Source organism: Panicum virgatum, chromosome 3N (genome assembly GCF_016808335.1).
Source record: "Panicum virgatum strain AP13 chromosome 3N, P.virgatum_v5, whole genome shotgun sequence".
Classification (NCBI taxonomy): domain Eukaryota; kingdom Viridiplantae; phylum Streptophyta; class Magnoliopsida; order Poales; family Poaceae; genus Panicum; species Panicum virgatum.
The window spans coordinates 42,394,402-42,405,382 of NC_053147.1; the positions used below are offsets into that span (position 1 = coordinate 42,394,402).

The following is a 10,981-nucleotide window of genomic DNA, read 5'->3' on the forward strand; positions in this document are numbered from 1 at the left end:
CCACCATGTAGTTCATCTCCTGACGCAGGGCTCTGGTGCGTTCTTCAGATGGTACAGACAGATCTACATTGTCGAGAGCGCCTTCTGGTGAGAACCCCTTCCACCTGATGCCATGGTTGCGAGTCCTCTCAAAAGAGTCGATGAGATCGGCTTCCATCAGAGCTTTGATCTCATCATACTTCTTCTTGTGTTCAGGAGGAAGCTCTTCATACGTGACGGGCTTGGGAGCGGGTTCTTGATCTTGAGCTCCAGTCATCGATGCAGTGGATGTTGTTGCCGAGAGTCGTCCCACCAGGCGTGCCAGAATGTGTTGTCGGTCGAAACCCACCGGCGAGCAGCGACGGGCAACACGAAGAGCCGGGAGGTTGCTAGGGCGCTAGAGGCACTGCTCCCTCGTCGACGGCCCGCAATTTCCGTCACGCGCCCGGAGGATGTGTGAAAACCGGGCGTGCCACCTGACCTATACCCGATCAGGAGGGTGCAGACGTGCTCCGAACAGTTTCCTGCATACAAAGACACGTGTAAACATAAGTCCGAGCCATGGTCGGCTCCCCGGGACGACTCTTGCATCGGCTTTGAAGAGCCGATCGAGTCCCGGTATCAGATGGGATCTGATTGTATCCAGATATGGTAAATAAAGCAAATAACTATAAAACTGCTTCAATTAAATCTAATTGATCTAATCCGCGATAGTAACAGCTTCACTGCTAGATCGGAACATCCTACACGTGACTAGGCCTAGCGAACATAACAGACAACTAAACCACAACCCAAAACAGAGGCCTAAGAACTAACAAGAGCCGATTCCCGGAACAATCCCTATCAAGGCTAAGATAAAGCATCTATTACACCACCGGATCATCCAATCCGTTTGCAAGGCCTAACCTAGCAGATATTATGCCAACTGTTAAAATAAGAGCAAACCATAACAGATCAGATCTACTAGACATGAAAGGAGCAGGGTGTTGCCTCTGTTCGACTAATTCTATGCGATAAGAACTAGCATGAGATTTAAACGTGACTGCATAGAGACAACATGATATTCGCAGATGATAAGCAACGAAGCACAACAGATCTACTAAAAACCATGCTACGAACATCATGATAACTAGTATTACTCGCCATAAAAAACGCTTCAGTACGAGTAATACCAAGGTAAAATCAAGAACATTACTGCCCTGATCGCAAGAAGCGATCAGGGCAGCATGGCACTTACTTGGATGAAACCCTAGGATTAGGGGTGGCGATGCGCCGAGAGTTGTTGTTTGCGAGTCGTGATGACGCTCTCTTACGAATAACAAAGGATACATATTTATAGTCCGAAGACTTGGGAAATAATCTAAACTAATCTTGTCCCGATCGGACTCTATCTCTAACCTTTGAACTAAATCTAAAGATACATGGCCCATGTGCCCGAGATGCTCACGCAGGAGCCGATTTACAAGTCTTTCTTCAGTCTTTTGCTTTAAGCTCATCTTGCTTTCGGCCCATAAATTAACCCTGTTAATTTATGGCGATAACACACGTTTAGTTACTTCAAAAATTGACTTGCCTCAACTGTAGAGCGTGATATAAATGGCAAAAAAATTGCATGCTCTGGGATCGAACTTGAGACCTTTAGAACAAAAATGAAGTGCCCAAACCACTAGGACAAGCATCAGGTTGTCATATTAAGGTGTTTTATTTCTTCTTATTAATTGAACAGCAATAAATTTTGTAAAACAAACTTGAAAAAATATGTGGCACATGGGAGTTGAACTTGAGACCTTTGGAATAAAAGTGAAGTGTGTTGACCACTAGGACAAACATCAATTCATGTTGTACTAGCGTGTTTTACTTATTTTTATTAATTGAACTATAATAAATCCTTTAAAAAAACTTGAAAAAAAATGTGACACACAGGGATCTAACCTAAGACCTTTGGAACAAAAGTCAAGTGTGCAAATCACTAGGACAAGAATCGGTTTGTGTTGTATTAGAGTGTTTCATTTTTTATTAATAAAACCACAATAAATCTAATAAAACAAACTTGAAAAAATATGTTATGCATGGGGATCGAATCTAAGATCTCTTAAAGTAAAATGCTAAGTCATACCACCACAATACTCCTTAGTTTGTGATAGAAATAGCTTTTTTCACCTTTTTAAGCAAATACACGTAGATGTAGAATTGAGCCACACACAAACATCAAGAACATGAATGAACACAAGATTTTCTCTTTTTAATCAATAGTCAAAACTTGTAACTAGTTTTTCTCCCTCGTACTAACTCCGAATTTGATGGTTTTTTTCCTGAAATTTTCAAAAGTCATGCTCTATCAATTTATGACGTTGACTTTGGTCATATCTTCATGTGACAAAATTTGAACAATTCAAATTTTGAATTTCGAAAAATGACAAGTAAAAGCAAGATTTTTTTTAACACTAAATGATGTCAAATGAAAAAGTCATGAATACCAAAGTTTCATAACTCATCAAGATGGACAAACTTTATTTAGGTCATTTTGTCATTTTCAAAAGTGGTAATACTATGTAGTACAAATATTATTAGTCTTTAACGTAGTTCCTAGAACTATGTGAGGGGTTTCTGGAATTTGTACTATGTGTTATAACCACTTTGTCAAATGGAAAAATGACTTATATAAGGTTTGCAGATCTTAATGAGTTCTGAATATTTGGTATTCATGACTTCTCCATTTGACATCATTTGGTGTTCCAAAAACTTGATGCCAGATGCTATTTTTTGAAATTCAAAATTTGTATTGTTCAAACTTTGTCAAATAGAGTAATGACCTAAATAAGATTTGTAGATGTTTATGAGTTCTACAACTTTGGTATTGACGACTTTTTCATTTGACATCGTTTAGGGTTCAAAAATCTTGCTCTTAAATGTTTTATTTTGAAATTCAAACTTTTGAGTTATTCAAACTTTGCCACATCTAATGATTCACGACCTAAAATGATAGAGCATGTTTTTAGAAAAATTCAAGAAAAAGAATAATTGAATTTGGAGTTAGTATGAGGGAGAAAGACTAGTTACAAGTTTTAATTAGAGCTTAAAAAGAGAAATCACCTGTTCATCAAGAACAAGTGACGAACAAGAGTAATTTATCTTTTTTTCTCTTTTTAAAGTCTAATTAAAACTTGTAACTAGTTTTTCTCCCTCATTCTAACTCCAAATTCGATGATTTTTTTCTCTGAATTTTTCTAAAATCACGCTCTATCCATTTATGGTGTTCACTTTATCCATCTCTTTTATATGGAAAAAATTAAACAATTCAAGTTTTAAATTTCAAACAATGACAACTAAAACCAAGATTTTTCAACCCTAAACGATGTCAAATGAAAAGGTCATGAATACCAAAGTTTCATAACTCATCAAAATCTATAAACTTTATTTAGGTTATTTTGTCATTTTCGAAATCGATAACACTATATAGTACAAGTGAATGAACAATGTATAGTACCACTTTGTGAGTGATTGTAGAATGAATGAACAATGTATAGTACCACTTTCTCAAATGGCAAAATGATTTAAATAAAGTTTGTAGATGTTGATGAGTTTGTAGATTATGAAATACTGTTAAATATGAATTTTACACAATTTTTTGAATCATTTTGGTGGCACATGCAGCTCAAATTGAATTTTTTTTCACAAACATGCAAAAATTAAATTAAATTTCGTCCTTTCGAAACCTATCCGCCAATCCACATTTTCATAGTCCGTCAAGAGCCCAGGAGCCGAGTTCACACAAAAAAAAAAAGCGCCCAGGAGCCGATTGATTAAGCACGGACGCAGCGCTCCGACCATGCCGCACCGGCCCGCGGCTCTCCAGGTGCCGCCGCCGCTCCTGGGTGCGCCACTCTGGGTAACCGTGCGCCATTTCTGGCCGCTGTGCTGTGGGATCCACCTCTCTGCATCATCAATCCTCTCCTGCACTTGATTCACTGCACGCCCGCGCTCAGCCCCATGGCCTCGCCGTGCCACTCCCACTCCTCTCTCCCGAATCTGCTTAGATGGGGTGGAATCCCTGGCGTGCCCGTCGCCACGATGATCTTCACCAGACCCGGCGCCCTCCAATCGCCATCTTTGGGGTGCGGGATGAGCGTGGTTGCGGCGGTAGGTGGGCAACTGCGCATCTCGTCTGCGCCTACGGCACCTGCGTAACTCGTCGGAGCAACGGCCTCTCCCTCGGCGGCCGCCTACAGCAACTACAGTCTCAAGGTCAGTCCCCTACGTGGTCTTTCTCCCAGTCCCAATCTCAATTACTTTCGTAATTAGCCATTCTGAATCTGAATATGAAAGTGACTGCGTGCATGTTTGCCTTGGCCCAATCCAAATCCCAATCTGACTACAGGTTGCTGCAGAAGAGATCAAGTGAACAAAGGCATTTGTTAGGATGTTCCAACCATCTGAAAAATCGGACAAGAGCAACGATGTAATGTATGTGTGTCGGCAGGATGTGCAGAGCGCAGACTCTTCCATTTGGCAGTTGGCACTGCTTCATATTTAACCACTTTGTAAGTTAGATATCTTCACAATGATCATGGAACCATGGTTCTTGTTTTAGTTCTTAGCTTCTTGTGTAATTGTCTAGATCAATTCTGAAAATGCAAATCTAGGTCTTGCAGCAGAAATGCTAGCTGCTTAGTGCATGATAGATGTTTTCTTGATCACCCTTTGACATTCACTTGTTTGGTCTCTAGGAATGCTTCGAGAAACAAAAAGACAAAAAAAGGTGAAATTCGATTTTGAGCATTTCAATCTTTGTTGAAATTTGACGGCATGCTGACACCAGTTGTATGTTGTAATTACAATATCTTTGTTAATGCACCAAATTTACACCCTGCTAGGGCAGTTCCCAAATTTATATAGCTGAGCATCATCTCTTTTAGTTGGTGATGTCCAGGACATTGGCAATTTTACTATTGTCTCTGACAGTGAAGTTCAGGTCAGACACGATCTACACATGCCTATTGGCCAGTCCAAGGCACCGTCATGCCTGAATCCAATTGATCTGTCCATCATATGGCACCTGATCAAGGTATGCATACTATCAAACTTTTCATTTCAGTTTTTTTTTTGCCAATCCAAATGATGGTACTAGCTGCAGCATTTCTTCTACTATTCTGAACTGATACAGTCTGTTCTGGCAATATTCAAATCGGAAAGGCAATGTGATATGGGAACACTCATTGTTTGGTAGGCAGTCCTAGCACCTTGGGGGTTCATTTATAAAAGTTATGTATTAGGTTAACATGTGTTAATTTGTTAACGTTTAGTGTCTCAAACTCATAGCATTCTTATACTGCACAACTCAAGTGCATCAGCTGCTCGCATTTGCCTAATAGAAAAAGAACAGAAGCTGCAGCTAGACCTCTCACATATTTGACTATTGAATGCAACTCCATAAGTACGATGGTCACAATCTACATCTTAAGGCCTGTTTTTTGTTATAAACGGGCTATGCATGCCTTCTCAAAATTTATCAAATTTATATATAATTCTTGTGAATTGAAAAAACTGCTGACAGAACATAATTGAGATGACCTTCCCTTCTTGGATCTGGGAATACTCTTAGATGTAATTGACGCATGTCTTATATTTGAAGCTGATAGCAGCAATATGCCAAAATGCATTTGTCTTATTCAAAACTGAATGCCTCAAGTTAGTTCATGGAATACTCATCTCTTTTATGTCTGAAACTCAGAGCATTTGATCTATCTTATATCTACCTGATAGCAGCTTGGAGATTTTTTTTATATGCAATGGGTGGCTGTGTACTACAATACTAGCAAGTGGCAGCATTAGTATTATTATTGTATTCTGAAAAGCCTTAATTTGGTTTAGCTAAATCTTGCAGCATTTAGCGGTAGATCGTAGAAGTATAAATTAACACCATCATGTACTGCAGGTCAATGAGTTTTGTCATGCACGGTCGAGCTACAAAGATTCATTCCTTATATAATTGGCCATTTGAAGGAGGAGATGCCTGCAATGATGGGAAAAGCTAACCTAGAAAATGAATTTGCAAAGGTACTTACGATGTGTTAATTGCCTGAATGTTTATGCCTGAGTCTAATTTCAGCACAAGATGGTTTTTTTCGAATAGGGATAATCTAAATTGCTTGGCTTGCTATTTTGGTAAGATCTCTCATACCTTTGGCCCTTTCCTCTTCTTGTGATCTGATTGCTATAAAACATCATAGCAACCTCTAGCACACCACGCTACTATCTCTGTCCCTAAATATAAGCATTTCTAGGTTTGGTCAAGTCAAATTTGTTCAACCTTGATCATCATTATTCTTATGAATGAATTATTTTAAATATAAACACTTATACATTATGATAATTGCTTTCATAACTATTATAGTAATATTATTTTTACCTTAAAGGTCTTTATAAATTATTTAATATTTATAGTTAAAATTGAACAAATTTGACTTTCACCAAACCTAGAAATGCTTATATTCTGGGACGGAGGGAGTAGGGAATATTCTAATATTCTAATAATCACAATTACTATAGTCTTTTCATGTGTTATGACTTAGTATTAATTAGGCACAATCTGTACTTGTTGGAAGAAACAATAGCTCGAATGGCATGTTCATTTCGACAGTCTTGTGCTTGCAGTTATTTTCTATTGATCCTAGAGGTCTAGCTATTTGGTTAATTATGCTTCAGATGAATGAATCACCAGATACATGTTTGTATTGCTGGCAAACAGCTGAATTTTATGAATATATCTGGTCTTCTTTTCTTGCAAGCACATGTGTGAGTTTTGGTATTCCTATTCGCAAAATTCTTCCGGTTTAGAAATTTGGCATGTCTTGCAATTTGACTACACTAACTATTGTTTCTGTAATATTTGCTACCTTGATAAGATGCTAACTTACTATTTTTCTATGGCAGGAATGATGAGCATTGAAACAACAGAAAAGCCCTACCTTGGCCCGCTGATACAAGAAAGAAAACTAATTGCATCTCCTGATAAAAGTATGCAGCTGGACTTGAAGTGACGTGGTGTAAAGAGCTACTGTTCCATGTATATGTGGTCTGTTTTTTGTTGTTATTTGATAATGGATGCGATATTTTGATTTTTTTAAATTATTTCAATAAATGCTTTGGGCTTATGGTCTATTGAAATGGTCTTCATCCATATTTGTTTGGGTTGCAATCCAAACTCTGCTTGGCCCGAACTTGAAATAGCTAAGGCTAATGTGCATGAATACGAAATACAATGGCTAATTTGGTGTGAATTCAGTATTGCCACGATAATTGGGTATATTGCCACAATTGATACGGGTGTTGGGATATCTTACAAGTATATAACGACGACTCGAACTGTCGTCGTGATATCATTTAAGAATATCATGATGAGTCATACTGGCGTTGGGATATCCTCTAAGTATATAGCGACGACTCGAATTGGTGTTGTGATATCCTCTAAGGATATAGCGACGACTTATACTATTGTTGCAATATCTTCAAAGGGTATAGTGACGACTCTTCCTGGTGTTGTGATATCCTCTAAGGATAAAGCGACGACTAGAACTAGCGTTGTGCTATCCTCTAAGGGTATAGCGACGACTTCAATTGGCGTTGTGATATCCTCTGAGGATATAGCAACGAGTGACAAATTGTTGCTATATCTTACAAGGATATTGCAACATCATATGAGTTATTGCCGCACCTAGATATCGTTGCAATATATGCTATTGCAACCAAAATCTTCCGTTGCACTAGTGCTTGGTTGCATCTAACCTACGTGGCTGCAAAATCAACTATAGCAACCCTCACACTGGTTAGCGCAACGACCAATGTTGTTGCTTCAACAACAGATTGCCACGCCGAACGTCATTGCAACAAGCCTCCATTATCCCAACTGAACACAATGCGATGAGATAGCCTATTGCCACCCAGGTATATGCGACGCCCAGTTCTTTTCCCAACGACCCCAAATTTGTTGCGTTTCCTTGATATTGCAACGAAAATGGGCTTATTGCGACGATTTTGGGGCATTGCGCAACGTGCATTTTCTGGTAGTACATGACTTCTGATCCATATGTAAGGAAGAACGGATAATATCCTGTAGCTTTGCTAGGCTGAGTTCGCAGTCCCCAGACCACATGAGGTAGCTCTTGAATCTACCTCCCACCTTTCTTGGTATTGCAGTAAGTTCTCGTTTTTAGTCCATCGAGTATCAACCCATTGATATGTTCCACCTGACCATTGGCCTTTGGATGGGCCACGGATGCGTACTTGACCTCGATGCAGGCATTGTCACAGAAATTCCAAAAGGATTGGGAGGTGAAATTGGAACCCAAGTCTGTGATCATGGTGTGAGGAAAACCAAATCGAGTATAATATCGGAGATGAAGTCGGAGATGAAATCCACTACTCTGTCTAACGAGATCTTAACGATTAGTTTGTACTCGATCCACTTGATTGACTTGTCGACTGCCAACAATATGTGTCAGACCCGGGGCAGCGGGACTGCTTATAGGCATAGAATGTTCTAGAGTAAGGGATAGCTTATGAATGTACCTTACTTCTCTTGTAACTACCCGAATAGGCGTAGAACTAGCTGCAGTACAAAAGAAACTACCCGATTGTGTTGTAGTATGACTCCAACTGTACTGGGCTAGGACTTTCCATGTAACCCTGTCCCCCCGGATATATAAGGGCGGGCAGGGACCCCCTCGAAACATCATCAACACCTAAGACAATACAAACAACCACACAGGACGTAGGGTATTACGCAACTCGCAGCCCGAACCTGTCTAAATCTTTGTGTTCCTTGCACCATCGAGTTCCAGAGCAGTCGATCCCTACCTACAAACCTTACTGCTCAGGGTATCCCTGAGCAGGCTTGGCGGTATACACCGACAGCTGGCGCGCCAGGTAGGGGATTCGGCGAGTTCATCAGCGAATTCGATGGCCGGATTAAGCGACGCCAATAACGTGCCCGAGGGCACAACTCTCATTTTTGGCTGCTGGCTTGTACGGCTGACGGATCGGGGGGCTTCTCCAGCCACCTTGTCACGCCCAAATCTCCTGAGCTGAAAACCACCAACCAACCTGACGAAATCTGTAAGACTGCAAAACCCGACGGAAATCAAGCTACACTCGAGCTTAGTTCGGATATTCCAGAAAACGTGTCAACTCCAATTCGAATTCTCAAGTTAGCCGAGTCTGATACAAACTCTGACTCCGAAAATCTTCAATTTTCCGAAACCCTTGGAAAATACCTGACTCATCTCAAGACAATCAAACACCCCAAGATTAATAACTCATAACTTCTCGATGGAGTAGATCGAGTTTCACGATCAATAGAGGGATGCATCAAACTTGCAGAATCCGCTCTTGGCTCATTTAATTCACAGCAGAACCCAGAAGCATTGAACCCTCCACAGGAACGGTCTGGCGATATACTCTCAGGGATTGATCGAGTAGATTCTACGCTCATCGACTACATCAAGATGGCTGAAAGCACTCTGCAAAATAAAAAGCAAAAATTGGGAGGAGGAATCTGCGGGAAATCTGGAAAGACAAACCCCCGGCTTGCTCGGATGGGACCGTCTTCCTCCAGAAAACCCCAGAACCCTTCACCGAAACCTGCCCACAGTTCGATTCCTGAATCAACTAACACCTCCGAGTCATTGTTCGATCAGGACTTCGATCAATTCATGAACAACCTCGACAACTTTGAACCATTCGATGATCTCGAAGACTGGTCAGACAGCGTCGATTTGTTCTTGGACGCTATGGCTCATCCACCCCAGAATGCTGACGCCCTCTGGGAACTAGCCAAGATCAAAAAGGGAAAATCCAAAGCCCCAGAACAATCATGGCTACACTAGATGAACGAGAACACCCTCCGCGTAGCGATGGGCATTCCACTTCTCGCTCACCCAAAGCACACATACTCTAAAATCGGTGGATTAACCTATTCCGACTCCGAGTACTCTTCTGACTTGGAGGACGAACTGGACGACCTGATCCAGTACGGCAAGGAAGTTGGATCCAACTCGACTACGAAAACCAAGTCCGATCAGGACTCCCTCCCAAACTTGGTCATATATGCAATGCCGCAAGGGCGAACTGTGCGCTGGAAAGAGTCACAAGATTCTAAGGCTTTCGGCTCTCAGCCAACAGATCTTCCCTTCCAGTCGAGCACTCCCCTAGAGCCACCTTCAGGCAAGCAAGACCAAGAAATTCAAGATCTTTGCCGTGAAATCCTCATGGTTCGCATCTCTGAAGTCCATGAACCTAAGGATGACTCCACGGAGTGTCTCAACCTCGATGACTACAATTCTGATGACTTCGACGAGTATCTTTTCGATAACATGGAAACTACTACCCCCATGGTCACAGAAACCCAAGCTGCTAGCAAGCAAGACCTGTCTGCACATCCTCCAGCAGTAACAGTAACCGTCCAACTGGAGGAGCAGCACGCAGCAGAAGATCTCTACGAGCGTCGTCGCCTGCTTAACCAGAAGAGGGCGTTCGGACGCCAGCGCCTCGCCAACCGCCAGCAAGAACAGCAAGGCGACAACTACGATTACTCCAACAGCGACCTTCACAATGTGATCAACATTGGTCGTGATGCCCGCAACGTCATCATCTCAAGGAGAAAGGAGCGTGAGGAAATAGAGGCATATAGCCCTTCTTCCAACTACCGCATTCCGGCACATGCTTCCGCATCCTTCAAGAAATGCAAGCCGGCAAGTACCCTTTCCTCAGGGTAAACCCCGCACCCAACACCATAGAGAAACATCTCTTGGCGGAGACAAGATCAACAAAACGCTCCTACGCAAGTGCTTCATGCACCCAAAGAGCTCTCACACGATCTTCAAGTGCAACTCACTCCGCAAAGCCCTTGGGGCACCAATGGTAAAGGAGACTTTACCCAAAATCTAATCGATTGCTGTATCGATTAGTTTACTCGCGAATAATTTTATTCAGTTGTGTAAACCAT

The 10,981-nt window shown here is 41.5% G+C and overlaps 1 long non-coding RNA gene across 1 annotated transcript; it reads left to right on the forward strand.

Moving 5' to 3' along the window:
• The first annotated feature begins 3,746 nt into the window (after positions 1 to 3,746).
• LOC120665955 lies at positions 3,747 to 7,151 on the forward strand. The gene is made up of 5 exons (XR_005671479.1): positions 3,747 to 4,224; positions 4,358 to 4,520; positions 4,707 to 5,044; positions 5,915 to 6,036; positions 6,913 to 7,151. It is a non-coding gene; the product is annotated as an uncharacterized LOC120665955 (long non-coding RNA).
• Positions 7,152 to 10,981: the final 3,830 nt, after the last annotated feature.